Source organism: Tamandua tetradactyla, chromosome 6 (genome assembly GCF_023851605.1).
Source record: "Tamandua tetradactyla isolate mTamTet1 chromosome 6, mTamTet1.pri, whole genome shotgun sequence".
Classification (NCBI taxonomy): domain Eukaryota; kingdom Metazoa; phylum Chordata; class Mammalia; order Pilosa; family Myrmecophagidae; genus Tamandua; species Tamandua tetradactyla.
The window spans coordinates 17,118,902-17,144,166 of NC_135332.1; the positions used below are offsets into that span (position 1 = coordinate 17,118,902).

The window sequence follows — 25,265 nt, forward strand, 5'->3', positions numbered from 1 at the left end:
TCACAGACAATTACAGAGAGAATTTGTTAACAAGAGACCTACCCTACAAGAAATACTGAAGGGAGTGTTGTTGTCTAAAAAAAAGAAAGAAAGGAGAGAAAGGTCTAGAATGTGGCACAGAATTGATGAGTATTCTTAGAGGTTACTAAAAGGATAAAAAGAAGTAGTAGTAAAAAATTAGATCTGACAATTAAAAACCAATGCATAAAATGGTTGAATCATGAACTGCCTTTATAGTAAAGTCTTCAAATGATAATGAAGTCAAATCTTCAATTAAACAATACAGATTTGCACAATGGATTAAAAATAGTGATACATCATATGCTGTTTACAAGAGACTTATCTTAGACCCAAAGAAACAAACAGGTTGAAAAGGAAAAGATGGAAAAATGCATTCCACACAAGTTGTAACCAAAAGAAAGCAGTAGTAGTTATACTAATTCAATAAAAAATAGGCTTTAAATGCAAATATGTCATAAGATATGAGGAAATACTCTACATATTAATAAAAGGGACAACTCACCAAGAAGAAATAACAATCATAAATGTTTATGCACCCAATCAAGGAGCATAATTTAAAGAACATGGGGTAAACATTTGCAAATCTAGAGGGAGAAATAGATGTTGCTGTGATAATAGTGAGAGACTTCAATACACCATTTTTTTCTATAGATAGAACAACCAGACAAAAGATCAATAAGGAAATAGAAAACCTAAACAATGTGATAAATGAATTAGACCTAACAGACATATATAGATCCCTAACAGGCATATATATACTCCAAAACACTATTCTTCTCAATTACTCATGAAACACTTTCTAGGATAGACCATATACTGGGTTACGAAATAGATCTTAATCAATTTAAAAAGATTGAAATTATTTAAGGATATTACTGACCATAATGGAATGAAGCCAGAAATCAATAACCACCAAAGATTCAGAACTTTCACAAATACATGGAGGTTAAACAATACACCCTTAAACAATCAGTGGGTCATGTGAGAAACTGCACAAGAAACCAGTAAATATCTGCAGATGAATGAAAATGATAATACAATATATGAAAACCTATGGGGTGCAGCAAAGGTGGTGCTGAGAGGGAAATTTATAGCTCTAAATGCCTACATCAAAAAGAAAGAAAGCTAAAATAAAAAACTTAACTGAACAACTGAAGAATCCAGAGAAAGAACAGCAACCTAACCATAAAGCAAGTAGAAGAAAATAAATAACAAAGATTAAAGCAGAAATAAATGATTTGGAGAACAAGAGAATAGAGAAAATTAGTAAAACTCAAAGTTGGTTTCTTGAGATGGTCGGCAAGATTGGTAAGCCCTTTGCTAGACTGAAAGGCAAAAAAAGTAAGAAGTAAAAAGACAGATGGATAAAAAAAGAGAGAAGATGCAAATAAAGAAAATCAGAAATGGAGCCAGTACCATGGACTCTGAAGAAATAAACAAAATCATCAGAGGAGACTATGAACAGCTGTACACCAACCAAACTAGACAACTTAGATGAAATGGACAATTTCCTACAACCAGATGAACAACTTACACTGATTAGAGAAGAAATAGAAGGCTTTAACAAACCAACACAGTAAAGACATTCAATCAATTTTCAAAACCTTGCTACAAAGAAAAGCCCAGAGCCAAATGGCTTCACAGGGAAATTTTACAAAACATACCAAGAAGAACTAGCAGAATTACTGCTCAAACTTCTAAAAAATAGAAGAAAAAGAAACAGTTCCTAACTTAGTCTATGAGGATAACATCACTGTAATATTAAAACTGGATAAAGATACTACAAGAAAGGAATGCTACAGGGCAATCTCCCTAATGAATATAGATACAAAAATTATTAAAAATATATTTGCAAGTCAAATCCAATGGCATATTGAACGAATTATACACTATGGCCAAGTGGGATTTATTCCAGGCGTGCAAGGTTGGTTCAATACAAAAAGATCATGCAATGTAATACAACACATTGACAAATCAAAAAGGAAAAATCACATGATCATCTCGACTGACACTGAAAAGGCATTCAACAAAATTCAGGATGCTTTATTGATTAAAAAAAATCAAAAGGTAAGAATTGGAAGAAACTTCCTCAATATTATAAAGGGCATATATGAAAAACTCACAGTCAGCTTCATACTCAACAGTGAAACTGAATGCCTTTCCATAAATATCATGAAAGAGAGAAGGATGCAAGCAATTAGGCAAGAAAGAAAGAAATAAAAGGCATCTAAATCTGAAAAGAAGTAAAACTCTCATTTATTGCAGACAACATGGTCCTATATGTGGAAAATCCCAAGAAATCTGTAACAAATCTGCTTGAGCTAAAAATAAATTCAATGAAATGGTGAGAATCAAGATTTATTTGCAGGGCAGGCCACAGTGACTCAGCAGGCAAGAATGCTCGCCTGCCATGCCAGAGGGCCCGGGTTCAATTCCCAGTGCCTGCCCATGTATAGAAAAAAAAAAAAGATTTATTTGCAAAGACCAGTAGTGTTTCTACACTATTAATGACCTAACTGAGGAGGCAATTAAGAAAAAACTGTTCACCACAGCAACTAAAAGAATCAAATATCTAGGAATAAACTTAACTAAGAATGTAACACACCTGTACACAGAAAACTACAAAACATTGCTACAAGAAATCAGAGAAGACCTAAATAGATGGAAAGGCATTCCGTTTTGATGGATAGGAAGGCTAAATATCATTAAGATGTCAAATTTTAACCAAACCAATCTACAGATTCAGTGCAATTCCAGTGAAAATTCCAACCACCTACTTTGCAGACTTGAAAAAGCTAGTTGTCAAATTTCTTTGGAAGGGAAATGGGCCTCAAATAGCCAAAAATATCCTTAAAAAGAACAAAGTGAAAGAACTTACATTTCCTGAGTTAAAAGTTTATTATAAAGCCACAGTAGTCAAAACAGCATGGTATCAGCACAAAGATAATATATTAATCAATGGAATTGAATTGATAATTCAGAAATAGACCCTCAGATGTATGGTCAATTGATTTTGATGAGGACATAAATCCACAGAACTGGAATAGAATAGTCTCTTCAATAAATGCAGCTTGAAGAACTGGATTTTCATATCCAAAGTAATGAAAGAGGACCCCTACTTCACAGCTTGGCAAAAATTAACTCAAAGTTGATCAAAGACCTAAATATGAGAGCCAGTACCATAAAAGCCCCAGCATAAAATATAGGGAAAGATCCTCATGATAGGAAAGACCCTCTTAGACCATATACCCAAAGCACAAGCAATGAAAGAAAAAAATAGATAAATGGGGACTCCTCAAGATTGAACATGTATGTTCTTCAAAAGACTCTGTCAAATAGGTGAAGATAGAGCCAGCTCAATAGGAGAGAATATTCAGAAACCATATATCCAAAGTTTTTGATATCCAGTATATATAAAGGAATCCTACAAAACAACAACAAAAGTACAAACAACCTAATTAGAAAATGTGCAGAAGGTATGAATAGACATTTTTTTCAATGAGTAAATTCTAATGGGTAAAAACAGCCTGAAAATATGTTCATCTTCATTAGCTATTAGGGAAATGTAAATCAAAATCACCATGAGATATCATCTCACATCTATAAGAATGGCTGTTATAAAACAAATAGAAAATTACAATTGTTCGAGGAATTGTTCCTCTGGATTTGATTTTTACTTTTACACTTGTGCATGTGCACACCCATGTGTGTTTTAACATGCATTTCCATCTGTTACTTATCATCTACAAATGCCTCAAAATATCAGCTTCACTGATGGACACCATTCATTTCCCAATACTGCTAGCAATTTACTGTTGTTCTTTAAAAACTTTTTCTATTATCTTAATAAAGTTAAAATCGATATTTGAGTTCAGTTTATGTGTCCTTTAAAAATAAAACATTAAAAATATGACTTTTACATTCCAATCAGCTATAAAAGATAGGTCTGGGTGGAGTCCAGTAATTGGTATTTCTAACAACTTCCCAGTGATGCTGATAGTGCCTCCCCAGGGAAAATGATTTGAGAACCATTGCTATAACCTTAATTCTGTATACATTTGGCTCTAGGAGGCAGAATTTGTTGGATGTTTAAACAATTAAAATTATATCTTGAAGGGAAAGAGGAATATTTGCTGATGTCTGAGTTATAGTGAGTTTCCATTTTTACATCTGGGGAAAAAATGTATATTTTAGAGCATCTCTCAAAATTTAATGTTCAGACAAATCACATGGAAATGTTATTGAACAATGCAGATTGTGATTCAGTAAGCCTGAGGTGTAGCCCCAAATTCTGCATTTCTGGCAAGCTCAGTAGCTTTCTAAAGACCCAGCAGCATTAGTCAAATTTGCAGATCCTCCAGTCCCATCACAGACCTATTGAATCAGCCTCAGCATTTCGATAAGATACCCAGGGGTTTTTAAAGTTTAGGATGCACTGGTCTAGATCCTAAGTTCTCATCCCCAGCTGCACATTAGGGTGATCTGGAAAATTCCGTGTCTAGCGATTTTGATTTCAACGGTCTACAGAGAGTTCTATCAGTTTGTTTTTAATATATTTTGAAACCTGTCCTGGTGTGTTGGTTTGAAGTTGTGATATACCCCAGTAAAGCTATCCTCTTTTTCCTGATCCAATCTCGTGGAGCAAACCATGTTTTTTTTAATCCTGAGTCAATATTTTGGAGTGGAAACTTTGGATCATTTCCATGGATATGTGACACACCCAGACCTTTTGATTGTTTCCATAGAGTTGGCACACTCCCAGTTGTGGGTGTGATCTTTTGATTAGATGGAGATGTTATTTTACCCATTCAAGGTTGGTCTTGACTAGTTTACGGGTGTCCTTTAAAAGGGGAAGCATTTTGAAGGAAGCTTATATGCTTGGAGAGCAGTTTCTTCAGAGCTGACAGGGACACAGACATTTGGGATACTTGGACAGCTGACAGAGAGAGCAAATACCTAGACATGGACGTTTGGAGGTGCAAAGTCCAACAGACTTCACCATGTGCCTTCCTGTGAGATGTTAAGCAATCCATAAGCCAGAATTGTGTAAAGGAGCTATGTGAGGGCCCATGAATGTGTAAAGAGGAAACACTGGAACCAGAAGCTGGAAGCAACAGAACTGGGAACAGGGAATAACAGATGCCAGCCACATGCCTTCCCATGTGACAGACATCAGCCTTTCTTGAGTCAAGGTATCTTCTCTTCTCTGCCTTAGTTGGGACACTTTTATGGACTTAGAACTATAAACTTGTAACTTAATAAATTCCTTTTATAAAAACCAATCCATTTCTTATATATTGCATTCTGGCAGCATTAACAGAGTAAAACACTTGGAATTTTCAGTGTTTTCAGTGGAGTCAAATTTTCAGCCATGGTTCAGACCAATAGCCTAGCTGGTCTCTGGCATCTGACAATGACCTCTGTGTTATGTCCGTCATGTGTTTGCTGACCAACATTGACTTGGTTGATGAGCCTAATTGTGCAACTGGTTCCTTCCACCCTTCTCCATGTTCACTGACCCAAGGTTTTAGTCTGCTAGAGCATTACCTTCATTGGTTAAAGGCTTCAACTTCAACTCAAGGAAACACCATTTCTCTGCTCCCTTATTATATAAAATGATTACACTGCAAAATATAAGGTTATTTATATACTGAGTCCCTTTTAACAGATTATAAACCAGCACTAGGTAGAGTAAGTGGCACATGCATTGATTATATGTGCTCATTGAGAATATTTTCTGCATTTTGGAAAGATTCAGTTTTTACCCTCCATTCATGAACTTTGCTTCCATAAAGAAATTTCCATTTAGGCTTATAATTTTGAAAAGCATTTTGGAGAACAATTTCATGCCTTGCATTCTTTCTTGATTGAGCTTCTACCATTTATCCAATAGTTTGTTAAGTACAGATGGATCAAAATGTGTGGCTACTAATTCCCCTTTAAGATATAATTCTATAATCAAAAACTTACAGCCCATAAAATGGAAATCAAGGTGACATTTCATGCTGAACTATTTCTTCCTGAAAATGAAAGTTTTAAGGGCAATGTTTATGTCTTTTTAGTGCTGCTGTATACAATATTTTACCTGCCATGGCTGTTCAACACTTGTTAATGAAAAATTTATCCCAATATCCTGTAAGTTAATATTTTGATCAACCCACTGGAAATGAATACAAATGACAGAGTGGCCAGACCTGACAGGGCCTGCCTGGAAAGCATGGATCAGTTGAGTGGTCTGCAGCTAGTTATGTTCTTGTGACTTTCAAAGATCCATAATTCAAAGTCTCACAGCTTGCATAACATTCATCAGGTGCAAAACAGTAATTAGAGAGATATAATGAAGGAGTGAATTCCAGAGAAGGCTCTTGAGTAGATTGGATGTCATTGTAGGAAACATATTTTTGTTGCTTTTAAGAAAGATGAATACCACAGGTTTTGACATTGTAGTACATGTTCTTTGACAGCCAGACATTCTTTAATTAGGATCATTTCAGATATTCTTGGGTTATAAAATGTATTAAGAATAATGTAATTCATGAATGATTAATTTTGAGAAAGCATACATGTTTCTTGATGACTTGGGAACCCACAGGCTTCCTCATCAATAGCTCATTTGATATGAAAAAAGTCCCACTGTGGAGAAAATGTGACTTTGCCTTGATCAATTGAGTCATATATACAGAAAAGAGAGTGCACTTTAATTGGTTAAATGATTTCAAATAAAGGTTCAAATATCAGTGGCAAATGGGAAAAATGAAAAATAATGAAACAAAGATACGCCAAGGTTTATGAGTTTATGGTTATGCCTGGATGTAACTAAACAGGGAATTGATTATGGAGGCATTGGCTACATTGATTTACTTTATTACCAATCATCCTAAATGCAAAAATACTGATATCAATGTCTGCTGAAAACAATGTGCTTAGCAATCTCATGACAAATATTATTTGTTAGGAAATTAACTGATCAAACTTTATTTACCAAGTAGATCTATTTGGAAAAAGGATTCCACTGAACAGACAAATCCATGTGATCATTTTTCCTTTCAAACTCCTTATTGTACCCACCACCACACAAGTTCTCTCTCAGATCAATTGCTTGGATCATGTGTGCAGGTTAACATTTTTTTAAAGACTAAACAGAAAAAGAGAGAGCGCACACAAGAGTGTGAGTAATAAATTTATCTTGCATTAATTTTTAATATGAAAGAGGCATTTTAATAAAATTTGGAAGATATCAAGTGAGGGTATCTGACTTATGATCCAAAATAAAAATGATGGAATTATAGCTATAACCTGAAATTATAATTTTCACAAAATCTACTTGGCTCTGAATTATTAGTGGAAGTACATGGATTTTTCAATGTGATAATAAGTTACACCACACCCTTATTAATGAATTAATGAATTGATTAGCTAATAATTAATTAGTTAATTAATGAATTAATTAACATGATCCTTAAAACACAAACTTTAAAAAAAACTAAAAATGAATATAACAATATATTCTAAGCATCAATTTATTGATCTATTATGTTTTAAATTCCATTTACAAATGTTCAATTCTTTAGTTCTAAAATACTAGGTCATAAATTATATTTTTGAGCAATTTGACTTTGATCTTTGGGGAATTCTGCAAAAAGGGCATGGTGCTGGATGACTACAGAAATATAGTTTCAATTTTCAAGATCTTAAAGAACTTCAGGGCTGCAAAATGTAGAACAATGAATTCATATTTTGTAAATTGTAGGAATCAAGGGGAAAACTGCAATATTGTCAGGAAACTGTTTTCTCTCAGAAGTCATGTCCTTCTAAACTCTATATGGATAACTGCATTATTGATAGGGACAGTACATGCTGTCCATCTGGAATTCAGGACAGCTGACAAGTTACTCTTGAAACTTCCTCTCATCTCAAGGCTATATAACTTTAAAAATATTTCACTTTTAATAAAATTGCCTCGACGTTGGATGCCAAGGAATAATTACACCAAAGAAATAGCCAGTATTACATTTACCAGATATTCACAAATGGCTTAAGTAGTCAACAGTAATCAAAAAACTTGGTATATAGGCCAGAAACTGATTGGCTCCCAGGAGTTACTTGTCCTCATTGCTGCTGGTGAGGGGAAGCAATTGTAACTATGCAACAGTACAGGACAAGGACAATTAGAAGAACCAGATGCAGAGTTTTGCAAAAGAGTAACTGAGGAAGATGAAGATATTTGCATGGATGACAAAATAATCTTAGATAAAGGCTAAGCTAAACTTGGTTACTTGGAAATAAGTGAGCATGATGATTTAGAGACAGGAAATAAGAAGTCAATCAGAAAAAAAAGAAGCTGCACGATCAACCACAGGTCTCCACTAAACTATCTAGATATAGCTAATAATAATAATAATAATAATAATGCCCATAATGACACTGCTTATTTGAACCACCATGTACCTATGCAGTCCAGTCTACTTACTTTCTCAAGGGCCAGCCCAAAAAATGACTTTACCTCTTAAAATATTCCATTTTTAATAAGTAGCATGTCTTTATATGAAAACATCTTCAGTAAAGTTTAATCATAGTATTATAATGAAATAATAATATCAGAAATAGTAGTGTGTAGTGCATGAAAAATGACAAATATGCCTGAGAGGAACAGGAAGATAAGTTTAAGATGAAAATACCCAGGTATAAGAAAATGTTTCACTTTATGCTTTAATATTTCAAACATGAGAGTGAAAGAATGGAAATTGTCCTTGACACATCCTCAGTGTCATCAAAACGTAATGACAGTTGAGGATTCTAGCAAACTGAATCCCCCCTTACAAAGGAAATCATTCCTCAGATCCTGTCAATTGCAGACACGAAGAAATGAGATCAAATGTAATGTTTGTTCATCTGAGTTGCAGGAGAAGCAGTGCATTAAGGTTTATATGTAAACGAGTTTTTAAATGTTGACAATATTTCACTGCAGACACCCTTAATGGTTTATGACATCTTTTCCCAATTTAAAATAGATGTTTTTTACTCTATAATGACATGAAGTTTATTTACATGTCCTTTATATTTTGTTCTTTCGGTCCTTCTCTACCTAAGAATCAAAAGGTACTTACTACATTTTGGATTTTAACACATCTGAAATTTTGGTAATAATAGGTTGTGTCTTAGAATTCTAAATTCATCCTCTGTGGGTTTTTTTTCCATGTGAAAAGTCAATTGTGTCAGCCTCATTTATTTAGGGGTCTTTCCCTGTCACTGATTTAATGCTATCTTATGTATTTTCATAAATTTATTCACGTGGTTATTTCTAGAAAAGCTATTGTACTTGGTTGTCTTTTGCTATCTCACCCTATCATTACCTCAGTCTTTTTTCATTTTAAATAAATTTTGCAAATATATTCAATACACTTTTTAAATTGTCACTTCAGTCCATTTTGGTTTTTTTTCTCTAATGGCAGTCTACTATCATTACTCTTAAACTTCGCCATTGATAACCTTGGCACTTTGTCCATAAGTAAATATTGTAACATCATTTTGTGAAAGTAATATTTGAAAAGTTAATGGAACATTAATTAAAATTCCACTTGACATATGACCTGGAGATGTCACTCTATATGGTACTGAGTCTTCTCATCAATGCAAGTAGTGCACTTGTCATAGCAGTGTATCTGATGTAGTTCGTCTTTAAAGCCCTTCAGTATTTTAGAGTTCCTTGATAAAGGTCTTCCTTATCTTTTGTTAGATATATTCCTGTCATAACTACCCACATTTTTTTCTGTGTTGCCTCCATATTCCATCTTCCTTAGACTAAGCCATTTCCCTCAACACTGAACTTTGGCTTAGTTAATGAGAAACTTTCTAGCCCTCAGGCATAAATTCCCCCAGAGTCCAAATTCTCATTGACAGGACCACGTAGAGCACCCACACACTCCTCCCAGAACCCACACGCTGCTCCCAAATGATAAGCTGATCATCTCCACTGTGCTTGGAGCCCCAGTGCCTTTACCTTTACAGGCACTTTTGCTTTAAATTAACCAATCCCTAAATGCTTTGGGAAATGTACCAACCTCCATCCCTGAAACACAATAAAGACTCAAGCCTGTGGGTCCCTCTCACTCTGCGGTGTGCTCCCCACCTACTGGTTGAGCCACCAGAGCGGATGGCACTGCCCATGGATCCCTTGTGGCTTCCCCTCTCTTTCTTGGCACCTGTGAGTAACAAACTATCGTATCTCATGCATTAATGATCTTGGTTTTCTATTTTCTAAATTTAAAATCCAATTTACCTCATTTGAAATGATGCCCATATATTGTAACTTGAATAAATTGTGAAAAGTATTAATTAAAACTTACTTTTAAGTTTTTTTAAAATTATAGACTATCATACTTTCCTTAGGTGTTGGAATGCTGCTGATGTTTATGAGATGGCCTTGTATCCAGCAAAATTGCTGAACTTTTGAGTTCTAATCATTAGCGTGTAAGATTCTTTGGATTTTCTACATGCTTAAACAGATGGTGACAATTTTATTTATTGATGTTCAATCTGCATGTCACATATTTCTATTTTCTTATTGCATTTAGTCTCTGCTTTAGTATGACATTTTATTATGGGGTAAATAGAGGCATTCTTATATTGTTTCTAACAAAAACAAAATTCTCTTACAGTTTCATAATTAAATATTATGTTTGTTGTACCCTGGAATACTTTATAGAATATTTATAGATGAAGATTAACTATTTTTCCCCGTTCTTGCATTTCCTTGAGGGTTTGGTTTTCAAAGTTATAATAGCATAATAAAATGAGTCAGGGAACTTTCACGCTTTTCCCATTCTCTGAAACATCTTGCTTGAAACAGTGAAGACTTATAAAAAAGAATCAAATTTAGGAAACATTATAGACCCATTCACGGTTTCTGTTTTTTCACAAATAAATTTTAGCCATTTATATTATTCTAGAGTAATGCCTATTTGCCCATATATTTTCAAATTTAATGAGATGTAGTTTATAGTATTTTAGTATGAACTTAATACTACATTTGATTTATAATAATCATACCTCTTTCATGCTCACTATTGATCATTTCAGCATTTTTAATTTTATATCTTCACCTTTCCTTGTGCTTCCTTGTGTTTTTGCTTATTGTTTCCTTAACTTTTTTAGTTGAGTTGTCAACCAATTAATTTTTGTCTTCTGCTCTAATGCATGCATTTAAAACAGTACATGAACTTATACATAACTTTATCTGAAAATTCAGGGCCAATATAAGTTTTTCTTCTGTTAAGAATGGCTGACTTAGAGTCTCAAAATTTGGTGTTTTGGGGTGCTTCTTTTTTTTGAGTTCTAATTGTATTGCATTCTTGTCATAAACATGTTCTGCAATTTTCATTTTTGGAATTTTGAACTTGGTGGGCTTGTTCTTTACTTTTTATGTGGTGATTTTGGGGGGAGGGAGGCAAACATTTTTTATTTGTTTAAAAAGAAAATGTGTACTCCATCAAACAAGTTGTTAATGGTGTCAGTGAAATCATTTCTAGCCTCTTTTTTCCTATTTATGATGTTTCCACTTAGAAATTTATTTAATTTTAAAATCTAGCACAATGATGGAAATCTTAATTTCTCCTTGTAATTATATTGTTTTTTACTAATTTTAATTACATAGTGTTTACAGGATCATATTTTTATATGCTCCTGATAATGTTTTCAATTTACCTATATCATTGAATGATAATTTGCCAGGGCATGAATCTTACAACAGCATTGGTTCCCTTCCATACTTAAAAATCTTTATACCCATTTCTTCTAAATTCCTGAGAAGTGTTCCACCAGTCTAGTTCACTTTTTCCTCATCAAATGCTTTCTGGACCTTATGGTCTCTCTCACAACTACTCACTCTGACATAATAGCACCAAAGCAGCCATGGTCAATTCTTAAACAATAAGTATGGCTGTGATCCAATAAGACTTTAGTCACATGGCTGTGGCCAAAGAAGCAACTGCATATGAAAATGTGCGATAACTTGCAAATGCTGTTCCCTGACCAAGGTTGTGGATTCTTTTGCCTGATGTGCTCAATAACCAATTCCTGCAACACCAGGTTTCAGAGAATAGAAGAGTTTATTTCTAGGAATATAGTAGGAAAGCATCTGGCTTAATGGCCCAAAATCTGTCTCCCCAAACTGCAGTAATTAAGATCGTTTTAGTACAGAAAAGAATGGGCAGGGTTTAGGATAATGAGCACAGTGACCCCAGATGCAATTAGAGGTGATTTAATTATCAAGTATGCATGGATTGATTACATGCTTAGTCCCAGAACTTCGCAAGAAAATGGTGGAACGAGGTATAAGTGACTCATAGGTTAAAGTCTAACCTTCTGCACATGTCAGATGGGCCTATTTTTTTTTTTTTTAATTTTTTTATTAATCAAAAAAAAGAAAAGAAATTAACACAACATTTAGAAATCATTCCATTCTACACATGCACTCAGTAATTCTTAGTATCATCACATAGATGTATGATCATCATTTCTTAGTACATTTGCATCGATTTAGGAAAAGAACTAGCAAAACAGCAGAAAAAGATATAGAATGTTAATATAGAGAAGAGAATTAAAATAATAATACTAATAATATATATATATATAAAAAGAAAAAAGAAAAAAACAAAAACAAAAGATACAAACACACAAACAAACAAACAAAAAACCATATTTCAGGTGCAGCTTCATTCAGTGTTCCAACCTAGTTACATTACACTTAGGTATTATTGTGCTGTCCATTTTTGAGTTTTTGTATCTAGTCCTGTTGCACAGTCTGTATCCCTTCAGCTCCAATTACCCATTATCTTACCCTGTTTCTAACTCCTGCTGGTCTCTGTTACCAATGATATAGTCCAAGCTGATTCTCGAATGTCGGTTCACATCAGTGGGACCATACAGTATTTGTCCTTTAGTTTTTGGCTAGACTCACTCAGCATAATGTTCTCTAGGTCCATCTATGTTATTACATGCTTCATAAGTTTAGTCTGTCTTAAAGCTGCATAATATTCCATCGTAGGTATACGCCACAGTTTGTTTAGCCACTCGTCTGTTGATGGGCATTTTGGCTGTTTCCATCTCTTTGCAATTGTAGATAATGCTGCTATAAACACTGGTGTGCAAATGTCCGTCTGTGTCTCTGCCCTTAAGTCCTTTGAGTAGATACCTAGCAGTGGTATTGCTGGGTCGTAATCCATTCTGCCAGTCTATGTCTTTTGATTGGGAAATTCAGTCCATTAACTTTTAGTGTTATTACTGTTTGGATAATATTTTCCTCTACCATTTTGGCTTTTGTATTATATATATCATATCTGATTTTCCTTCTTTCTACACTTTACTCCATACCTCTCTCTTCTGTCTTTTCATATCTGACTCTAGTGCTCCCTTTAGTATTTCTTGCAGAGCTGGTCTCTTGGTCACAAATTCTCTCAGTGACTTTTTGTCTGTAAATGTTTTAATTTCTCCTTCATTTTTGAAGGACAATTTTGCTGGATATAGGAGTCTTGGTTGGCAGTTTTTCTCTTTTAGTGATTTAAATATATCATCCCACTGTCTTCTAGCTTCCATGGTTTCTGCTGAGAAATCTACACATAGTCTTATTGGGTTTCCCTTGTATGTGACAGATTGTTTTTCTCTTGCTGCTTTCAAGATCCTCTCTTTCTCTTTGACCTCTGACATTCTAACTAGTAAATGTCTTGGAGAATGCCTATTTGGGTCTATTCTCTTTGGGGTGCGCTGCACTTCTTGGATCTGTATATTTAGGTCTTTCATAAGAGTTGGGAAATTTTCAGTGATAATTTCTTCCATTAGTTTTTCTCCTCCTTTTCCCTTCTCTTCTCCTTCTGGGACACCCACAACACGTATATTTGTGCGCTTCATATTGTCATTCAGTTCCCTGATTCCCTGCTCAAGTTTTTCCATTCTTTTCCCTATAGTTTCTGTTTCTTTTTGGAATTCAGTTGTTCCATCCTCCAGTTCACTAATTGTAGCTTCTGTCTCTTTAGATCTACCATTGTAGGTATCCATTGTTTTTTCCATTTTTTCTTCTTTGTCCTTCACTCCCACAAGTTCTGTGATTTGTTTTTTCAGATTTTCTATTTCTTCTTTTTGTTCAGCCCATATCTTCTTCATGTCCTCCCTCAATTTATTGATTTGGTTTTTGAAGAGTTTTTCCATTTCTGTTCGTATATTCAGCATTAGTTGTCTCAGCTCCTGTATCTCATTTGAACTATTGGTTTGTTCCTTTGATTGGGCCATGTCTTCAATTTTCCGAGCGTCATCCATTATTTTCTGCTGGTGTCTGGGCATTTGATCAGATCTCCCTGGGTGTGGGACCCAGCTGGTTGAAAGGTTTTTCTGTGGAATCTCTGGGCTCTGTTTTTCTTTTCCTGCCCAGTAGGTGGCGCTCGTGGCGGTCGTTTGTCTGCGGGGCAGTCGGCCCGGGAAACCGCGCGTGGAGGCGGGGGTCGCTGGCCGTGGCCTGGGGGAGTGCCGGTCCAAATTGCCCAGCTGGCCCGAGACGCCAAGCGTGATGGGAGGGCCCCGCTATCCAATGTTCCCAGTCAGACCGGGGAGCCACGTGCGTGGAGGGGACCCCAGACGCCAGCCACCCCAGCCGGGAAAACGTGCACCCCTCGGGTATCTCACAGCAGTGGATTCTCCCTACCCGTTCAGCCGTTCCAGAATGGGGTACGTTGTCTTTTTGGTCTCTGTCGTGGCTCCGGGAGCTGTTTCGTATTGTTTCTGTTTCTTTAGTTGCTTTTCTGGAGGAGGATCTTAGACCCGCGAGTCTTACTAAGCCTCCATCTTCTCCGGAAGTCCAGATGGGCCTATTTTGATTAGATCCAGTTTCCATTATCAAGATAATTTTGGACTTGCGGCGGATTAGTTCTGGGCTGACCCAGGACCCTTTATTAATAAACATTAGGGGGCTGTCCTTAGTGATTACAAGACTCTAAAGTTGAAAAACTGGATGACTGGGTCCAAATGACAATTAGTCCAAGGTTTTTACAATCACAGGGGCAGAAGACAAGGGCTATGCAATCATTATCAGAAATCAAGGCAGCTGGATTACAATTTAGAGATTTCAGGAATTTCCCTTTGTCTACTCTAATATGCCAAAAAAGCAAAAAAGAATATTTATATAATGAGTCAGTAATCAAAACCATCCCTTAAATCCTGATTTCTCAGTTACAATGCTATGTGACTTCAAGTTTTATTACAATAAAATGAATTTTTTTCATGATTATAATACCATTATGATATAATTTCTAAAATAAGCTGATGATAAACTAAGACAATTATCTGAATGGTTTGAAAAGGAATTTTCTGCTGGCTCTACAGGATAAAAAGGGGTCCATTGTTAGTAAAATCCTAGCCAAGCATATGTCCCTCTCTGATTGGAATTCCAGCAAATCACATGGTAAAGTTTAAAGAGAGACAACTACAGGAAGGCACTGGATTTAAATATCTGCCTGTTAGACCTTCAAAAAATGTCCACCTACGGACCCGATGCTTGAGATTCACATTATATTCAAAACCATGAGGTCAAAGTAGTAATAAAAAAGGTTTGTGATATTAATTGCCCCTTCTTAAGGAAATACTGTATGTTTGCAAGATGATATTTGAAAGTGGAATTACCCAAATTAATTCATGATTCAACAGCAGAAGAGGTACTGGTCAGGCATCTGAGTACACAGCTTAAAACATTATTTCATGAAATATTAATATTAATTTAAATTGATTTAGATATGCACACTCTAATAGGGCTAAAAATTTTTAAATGTTATTACCAAATCATCATACATTGCTCTATGCAGCACTATTGCCAGGAATGGTGTTTATTTGGATGTTATTTAACATCTTCATTAATGATCTGTAGCAGGGAGTCAACAGCATTAATGAGATTCTAAAAAAATAATAAAATCAGTAAATATAGCTAGTGATCAGGTTTGCAGAGTACAAAAGGTCTTTGATGATTAAAATACACAATGAGTCACCCTGTAAAAGTGTTCAGAGTATATTAGAGTAGAAAGATACAAAAAAAAAGTGAAAGAATTCACTAGTTCTGTTTTTACTAGTATGTAAAAATGTACACTGAACATATGGCTGTAAGTGTGTGATCCTGGAATTTCTCTGGGGAATAAAGTCTGTCCTCAGTTTTCAGCCACTTAGTGGAGTTTTTCTCCAAAAAGAACAGAAAAAAAAATTGTTTCTGTTCCTGTTTCTGTCCTGGCTTTAGTTATCGATTTTATATGATGCCGTTTTTTCATTCTAAGCAATAGCTCCATCAGCCTCAACAGTGACCTTGTTTAAATTAGACTGTGTCTGGCTAGCATCTGTAAAGAGGAAGCTTTTAAATTCTTCAATTTCACTCATACATATGCAAAGCTCAAATAGTCCTGTCTGTTTTTATCATTGCAGTGGCAAGGTTGAAACCTCAGAAGTAAGGAAGCAAAGCAAGTATTTTGGCCTGTGCTTAGGTTAAAGTTCTAGGATCTCTTTTGTTTAAGCAAGAAACAAGTCTCCATGTGGTCCAGTCTGGCATTATAAGATTTGAAATAGGGAATTGGAGATCAATTCTACACCCTGCTTGTCATCGTGTCCTGTGCATATATTTCTTTAGCGAACTATTTAAAAAGAAATGGCAGAGGTTTTTTGAAGACACGATTAAGGTGTCTTTAGATCAATTATCATCTTACTCTTTTTTTTCATCCCTTTGGTTCAGTTTCTTCCATTTCAATACTAGCTCTTTGTTGCAACTCTTAAATATAAGGTGTCAAGTCATTTAAATTTCATTAGAAAATATATGCTAATTTTTATAATGTTAAATGATCAGATTTTTATGAGTACTTTTTCAAAGTATGCTTGTGACAAACGATAGTTCTGTAAAGTCAATTCAGTTGATGTTTATGTAGATAAGCTTTTGTAACTGAGAAATTAGGATTTAAGGGATGATTTTAACTACTGCATCATTATATAAATATTCCTTTAGTTTCTTTCTGGTATATTAGAGTAGAGAAAGAAAATGCCTGAAATCTCTGAACTATGATTTAGCTGCCCTGACGACTGATAATGACTGTAAAAACCCTTATCTTGTGCCTTCGTGATTATAAGAGCTGTGACTCCCTTTATCCAGTCTTTTTCTCCAAGTAACTTGTAAAAGCAACTGCCCTAATAGTTATGAAGGAACCTGAGTCACACATTAGAGAGTTGTAGTCCCAGTTCCACTCCTTTACATTTGTAAATTGGGTCACCTCAGACTGTGCTATTGAAATGATAACTATGTCTTCTTTCCTTTCCACTTGCACTTTACTATTGAAGTGACAACTGTCTCCTTTTTCACTTATACTTGCTATTTAAAATTGTAATGATCTCTCCTTGTTAAAATCCATGAAAACCTTAAGCCCCCTAAACTAGGAAAGACAGAATTTTAGGCAGATAGACCCTCTGATCTCCTGCTTCATGCCTAGCAATAAACTTTTTCTCTTTTTGAAACCCCAGTGTCTCAGGAATTGGTCATTTAGCACATTAGGCAAGAACCCATGGCCTTTGTCCAATAATACTTTCAGTTATTAATATGTATAGGAGGTTTCAGGCAGTATTGAAGCCTTTTTAAAATGCTCTTTTATAAGTCAGTAAAGCATGCATCAAAATTCAATTTGAATATTGATGGATCATTGCAAAATAAACACACCAGGTAATTATCATCCTGACCAAGAAATGAAGCATTCTGGTCTCTCTGAAGGCCCCCGTGTGGCTGTCATTGCCACTTCCCCTCTCCAAATTAAGAAATTTTCTGAGTTCCAACATCATTGATTATTTTTGTTATTTGTGATTTTTATATGAATGATATCAAACACTATGTACTCTTTTATTTTGTTTGACTTCTTTTGCTTAATAGTATGCTTGCAACTTTCACTCTTGCCATTGCAAGTAGCAGTAATTTGTTCTTTGTAATTTTCCTAAGGGTGGTGATGATACTTACCTTGTTGCCAGTTTAGGGTTATTGTGACTAAAGCAGATATTAACATTTCTGCATGTATATTTTGAAATACATATGCACACATTACTTTTTTTTTCTTTTAGAGATTTTATTTAATTGCTTCCTTATGTTAGAAAGTAGCCTAACATTATAAATACGGTATAACAATTTATGCGCAAGCTTAAGGCTAAGGCTATGAATTTTCTGCTCTAAATTAGGGCTCATATCATAGGATGTCTAGGGAAGATAAACTGCTTTCCTGTTATAAGTGTTCAAACTTCAGATTGGATAGAGTTTCTTTAAAAATCTGGTTACATTTGAAATTTTACAATTCAGCAAAATAATCACACAGAGATGGGTAAAGTTCATAGAATCTTGTGTAGGTAAGTTTCTAGTTAGGAAATCTTGCATCACCTCAGTCAAAGGTTGCTGGGAAATGCAATCCCAGAGATAGAAGTTCTTAACTTAAGGCTGAAGTGTATACAAAATCAACTGAAGTCCTGATGAAAGCTTCATCTTAACAATTCTTCAAATATGAAAACTACAGTTTACCTGCAACTTACATATGTCTTATTTCAAATGGCCATTGTTTGTTTGACTCAGAACTATAAACACACACAATTCTTGATAAAAAAAATAGCCACTGGGTTTATTTGGCAGTGCTGGACCTTACTCACCTAAATCACCCTCATTTCCACTGTTGTTGGCTGGCTGTTCTTGTGGTCTCCACAGCAGCAAGACCTTTAATTCAGTTCCCCACCCCCAATGCACACAATAAACACACCCACATGGACACGTGCAACACACATGAGCACTATTATATCCCCCCAAACTGTATTTGGTCATTTTACTAATTTAAAACATAGTAGTTAGCTCAGTCATCTGTATGTTCGTCTCTAGAGGTTTGGAAATGAATAAAACAAAGCTCATGTTTAAAAACAAAACAACAAGACATTAAAATAAGCTTGTTCCAGGATCAGAGAAAAGGTTTGACATTCAATAAGCAACATAAGAATAAGTACTTCTAGAGCCAGATTAAGTTTTTAAGCAGTTGCTAAAATATTAATGAGGTTTAATGTGACCTATTTAGAAGAAATAGTTCTTTGTTGTGTTCTATTAGAAGGCTAACCTGTCTATGGGAAAAAAAATCCTATCTCCTTACCTTTTTCCATATTGCATCCTTCCTGGTTACAAAAATAAAGGGGAAATACAATGAGGAAGAAAAGCGCAAAGTGGATCAAGAGCATATAGAGATATGGGGGCAGGGGGGGCAAGAAGCGTCCCATCTCTCTTGACTGAAGGTGAGCTCAGCTGAAAAACTCAGAGCTGGTTTTGTCCTCAAAGTAGCAAAAGGACATCCCCCTAGCCCTTAGGCTGTAAATTCTGAAGTTTAGACGCTGAGTTCTCATATGCCCTCCCCACTTCCCGCATCTAGTGATTTTATGCCTCCTATCAGGGTGGTTTCTTTTCTCATATCAAGGCACCTTTTAAGCTGCAAAGGCCTGGGAGATGCCTTGAAACATGACAGTGCCAAGGATCCTGTGGATGGTCAAGGGATTGTCAGGGTGGCCTGACAATCCCAATGGACTACAAATGCTGATCTCAGAATCTCTGGCACTTTCTAAAATGTGGCTGGAACAGTAATTTGGAAGCCTAAACTCTGACTTTAGGAATTCATAAGAACAACCAAAGTTTTACAAACTCTACAAAAAGTAAAATAAACAAACCCAGGATTCTAGGCACCCTCTTGTTATTTTTATGGCAGTCTTTCAAAATAGCTCAAAATGTTCAGTCCTTTATCTTCTCAAGAAATACTGAATTGGGGAAAAAAGAAAACAACGATTTTATAGTAACTGGCATACACTGTAATTCACCATGGGTGGGTGGGGGGACATCTAATTAGAGGGAAGCTTGGGTGAAAGAGTACAGGTGGCTTTCAGGCTGGCACTGAAGTCTCTCCTTCCCAACCTTCTCACTGAGGAGGAATCAGTAATAAAAACAAGGATGTTTATATTTACCCAGAAGTGTGCGTGGCAATTGACCATCATGGTTCTCTCAATGAGCTCATCAGGACATTCCAGAAGGTGATGCCCAGAGACCACGCCGGCATTATTGACCAGCACCGAGACCTCGCCAACCTCCTTGCGGACCCTTTCAGCCATCAGGTAGACATTCTCCCTCTTCCCCACATCACAGGTGTAGTAAAAACCTGCAAGTTACAGTGGGGCAGAATTTCTTCCTCACTATTCCCAGCTGTCCTCAGAGTCCAGATGAGAAAAGAAATGGAACAGAGAAGGGGTACAGAAAGTGAGTCACATGGCAATCAATAGGACAAAGATCATACAAAACAAAAATACTACAGTGAGCTTCAAATTTCTAACACCAGAAGGCTTGCCAAAGACTGAAGTTACAGCTGCATTCCTCCCCCAAAGTCTTGGGGAATTACAGCAATTTACTGAATAACTTTGCTTAGGGGAAAGCCATGTGATTGTGACAAGCCTAGTGCAAGTCAGACCACTTGGGATCAGCTTCCTGGATCTAAAGACACCTGGAAAGAACTGATCTCAGCCCAGAGAGTAATGACCCCCTCCCAAACACACACACCACATACTCATCTTGTGGGAGGAACAGTGGCCAGCAGCTCAAACTCTAGTATGAGCACCCTCAAAATGGAAGCGCACATGAAGGCTCAGAAATCAAAACTACAGTGAATAATCTGAATTCAGCTGAAGCCAAGAAACGAATGTAACATTTCCCATGAAAAAGCAGGGGGTCAATAGTGTGTTCTAACTGGAGTAGCTGACTCACCTAAGAAGTACCCTTATGTAAATGAAGTTTAAAGGTAAATATGCAATTTTATCACATTTTACTCACACTAACAATTAAATAACCCCAAATCCTTTATGGAAAAATGAATACCCTTATCTTTTAGGTTTTGCAAGGAGCACAAAAACCTGCGTTTTCTACCCCTCCATCACCAATGAAATTGAACATTTTCAATCTTAGATTTTTCTATCTAGATTTCGGTACCAAATGATCCATGGTGGGTAGAGGTGGTGCCCAAGTTAATCACCTCAGCAGAGTCCACTGTTTTCCCTGCAAATGAAAAATTCTGTCCAAAAAGTGAGCTCATCATCAAGTCTCCTGGACCAATATTTATGATTGGTTATGGTCTCCACTTTCGCTTATTAAAAGAAAAAAATGTTTCGGATTCAGATTAGTTAAATATACAGAAATGCAGATTTCCTGGAGTTACCAAAAAACACAGGAGAGATTTACAACCAGGCTTAAATCTTTCAGGCCGAAAATCTGTAATTAAAGCACATATCTCTGGTGAGACAATGTAATTATTTTCCTGTGGCTCAAAGTTATAGTGAAATCATCAATGCTGCCGCAGTCCAAGCAGCTCAAACCACAGTAACCGAGATACATGCAAGAGTGTCAGCACAACTACCGAGACACTTTGGTTTCCCGTCGCAAATGCGAGAAATTTATTTATTCAAACCTGCAGTAACAAGTTTCCCCTGCCTCCCCTATCTTCAGGGGACTTAGGACCTCCTCGCCTCCGCCTCCGTCGTCTCCAAAGAGACATAGGTTCGGCACAATTTCCCCCTCCTCAGTACGCCGGTGACCACGTTCGGGGGCAAATTCCACTCGCCTTCCAGAAGACGGACGAGGTGTCCTGTCCCTCGAGAGCCGGGCTAACCGTGACAGTGGGATTCCGGGAGAGCCCCCGGGGTAGGGCGCGGGGGAAAGAGGCTTGACCCAACAATGCCAGGGCGCGGGTCCGAGTTACCTTGCAGAGCGGCGGCGTCGGCCGCCTCCAAGTCGCGGTAGATGTGGCGCACCATGCCCGCCGTCTCCTCGTTGCTCTGCGTGTTGATGTCCCAGAGCACTAGCAGCGCCCGACGCCGGGCGAACTCGAGTGCGAAGAGGCGGCCCAGGCCGCTGCCGGCGCCGGTGATGAGGCCCACCTGGCCCGCCACGCTCTTCTCCTTGGGCCGCACCAGCCAGCGCGCCGCGGCCAGCACGAACGCCCAGAGCACTTTGAAAGTGACCACGAAGAACTCCACCACGATGTTCATCGCGACGCCCGGCGTCCCGCACGAGCCCAGCGGCGGCGTCCGCACCCACCCCGCACCCGGCAGCCGGGCTCCCGGCCCGGGGCGCTTGTCGGAGCGGCCGGGGCGAGAAGGCTGAGCCCCGCGCCCGTCCCGGAGGTGCCGGCTGGGCTGGAGTGCGCGGCGCCGCGTGTCCCGGAGCGCCCCCCGGCCGGTCCCGCCGCAGCGGCGGTGACAGGCAAGAGTTAGGCGGCGCGCGTTGCCCTCATGGCCAAGCCGCCGCCACCCGAGCGTCCCCGGAGCCGGAGCCGCGGCTCCCTCTCGCTCCGGGGGAGGGGCGCACAGCGAAGCCCCCACCCGCCAGCCGGCCGCCGCGGGAGTTGTCAACTTGACCCAAGTTGCGAGAGGGTGGAGAGTGGGATGCGGGGCAGAGGGAGCTCCGCGAATGGGCGACTCGCTGGGTGCGGGCGAGCGCTGCCCTACGGCTTGCCGCTGCCCCAGCGGACTCGTGTCCCCCTGCCCTGCACTCCCCGCGGCTGTCACTCGGGGCACTGGGCTCCGCCGCGAAGAGCAGCTTACAACTCGGAGCGCTCCCGACCCACACCTGCACATATTACTTTTAACTTTAAACCAGCAACTGGAATGGCTAGGTCTTGGTAAGGCACACGTTCAACTTTAATAAATACTGTCCAATGGTTTTTTTAAATGATTTTATCAATTTACATGTTGACTAGTAACATAAACAGTTGCCGTTGCTTTCTATTCTTGGAAAATTTGGTATTGTTAATCCTTTTACCTTTTGCCATTCTGGTGAGCGTGAAATAGTATAAAATTGTGTTTTTAATTAGTATTTTTTATGATGCCTAGTGATCATGAGAATGCTGCTCATTGAGCATTTGAATGTTCCATTTGTGAGGTACCTGTTCAAGTTTCTTACTCATTTCTAAATTCTGTATACAATTACACTGTTAATTTCATGTGCTAGCAATATTATTTTTTTCTCAGTGCACTTTTCGTTTAACTCTCCAAGCAGCGCATTTCAAAGAACAAAAGTTTCTAGTTTTAATGCAATCATACTTATCAGTCCTTTTCTTTATAGTTAGTGCTTTTTGTTACAGTTAGCCCTCTAAATGCTCTTTGATATGAATTATGATATATTCTCCTATATTATCTTCCTTCTTTGTTTACCTCTCACATTTATTTCTTTATTCTGACATTGATTTTTGTTTGTGGTATAAGGGTCAATTTTTAATTTTCTTCCATATTAATATCTAATAATTCAGCATCCTTTATTGAAAAGAATATCATTTACTACTAGTCTGCAATGCCACATTTGCCCTAAATGGAATCCTTTTATTTGTGTGCTTATCTATGGACTTTATTTTGTTTTTTTTTTTATTGTTTATCATTTGGTCAGCAACATCCTTCATTAATATTTATGATCTTAAAATAAGTCTTGATATCTAATGGAATAAGTCCTTCTTGTTCCTGTGTCAGTCTTAACTATTCTTGGCCCTATGGATTTCCAGGTAGATTCTAGAATCAGCTTTCCTATATCCACACATACAAAGTTCTTGGACTTTCAATTAGGAGAACATTTATCTATAAATCAATTTTAGGGAAAACAAACATCTTTACGGTGTTGAATCTTTCAGTCAATGAAACAAGATGTACGTTGGGTTTTATTTAATTTTTAACAATTTTTTTTATATTTTCTGGATGGAATCTTACACAACTTTCAAAGTTTTGTTCTTTGACATTAGATATTTTTTGAAACCTTTGTAAATGTTACCATCAAAATCTTATTGTAGCAGGTTCAAGGGTGATACACCTTGATAAAATTCTTGCCTCCCATGCGGGAGACCCAGGTTCAGTTCCTAGCCTATGCACTTCCCAAAAAAGAAAGAAAAAAGTCAACAAAAGCTGCTGCAATAAAGGGGTAGTCTCATGGAAAAAGAATGAAACGTGACCCCGACCATAAAGCATACAAAAATAAAATCTTGTTGTATATTGTATATTGTTCCTAGTTTAGAGATATAAAATTCATTTTCATTTTTGTAAGAGATTCTAATATTTCAAATATTCTGAAATAAAATGAAGCAAAAAGTTTTCATGAATTTTCTTCATTATTTTTTAATTTATGTGAAATTCACATAGCATATAATTAGCCAATTTAAAATGTATAATATATTAACATTTACTACATTTATAATGTTCTTCAACTGCCATCTCTATCTAGCTCCAAAATATTTCATCATTGCAAAAGAAAACTCCATACCCATAGCAGTTGGTCCCTACTTTCCCCTCCCCTTAATCTCTGGACATATGTCTGTATGGATTTCCTAGTCTATGTACTTCACCTGTGTAAAATCCTATGATCTGTGGCATTTGTGTTTGGCTTTTTCATTTTGATTAATATTTTCCAATTTTTTTGTAGTTAATCCCTCACTTATCATCAGTCCCGAGCAACCATTTATTTTTGTCCCAATATTTTTGCCTTAGCAAGAATGTCATATAAATGGAGCCATACATTAGGTTGCACTTTGAGACATTTTACTTGAAATTATGCATTTAGATTCATCCATTTGTTGCTTGTACTGGTATTTTTTTGTAGTCTATTGTTGAGAATTATTCCATTATATGGATGTACCACATTTTGTTCATCCATTCTCCATCTGGAGAAAAGTTGGATTTTTTTCTAATTTCTAATGACTACTAAATTTACTACTACTAATACAATAACTACAATTTTTAATGACTGTACATATTCACATACAGATTTGTCAAACACCAATTCTTGACTCATTTAGAATAATACCTGAGTTTTGGGGGGTGGGGGTTAATAAAGGTATGCTTATAAGAAACTGAAACTATTTCAAAGTGGCTACCATCTTGCATCTCTACAAGCAATGAATGTGAGTGTACGTCTAATTACTGTTTCTCATTTTTATGATATTGTAGTCAAACATTTTAGTTTTATGTATGCTAAAAGACACAGTAAATTCTACTATTTTTGCTTTATACCCTCAATTTTCTGGTTTACTCACATTTTGGTGAGGATATATGAAATGTGTAAATATTTGTGTAATGTCTGTAAAACTTTTAGTCTGTGCATTTTTCCTTTAACATCTGTGTCATGTTTTGGCACAGGATTATGTCCTTCTCATAGAATT

The 25,265-nt window shown here is 36.9% G+C and overlaps 1 long non-coding RNA gene and 1 pseudogene across 1 annotated transcript in view; both read right to left on the reverse strand.

Moving 5' to 3' along the window:
* Positions 1-20,269, reverse strand: part of LOC143687186 (uncharacterized) — a 45,179-nt gene extending 24,910 nt beyond the window's left edge. The window contains exon 1 of the long non-coding RNA XR_013177447.1: positions 20,050-20,269. This is a non-coding gene — a long non-coding RNA (uncharacterized LOC143687186). The remainder of the gene's footprint in view (positions 1-20,049) is intronic.
* Positions 20,270-21,732: 1,463 nt separating this feature from the next.
* Positions 21,733-22,235, reverse strand: LOC143687184 (retinol dehydrogenase 10 pseudogene; annotated as a pseudogene).
* Between the last annotated feature and the right edge of the window lie 3,030 nt (positions 22,236-25,265).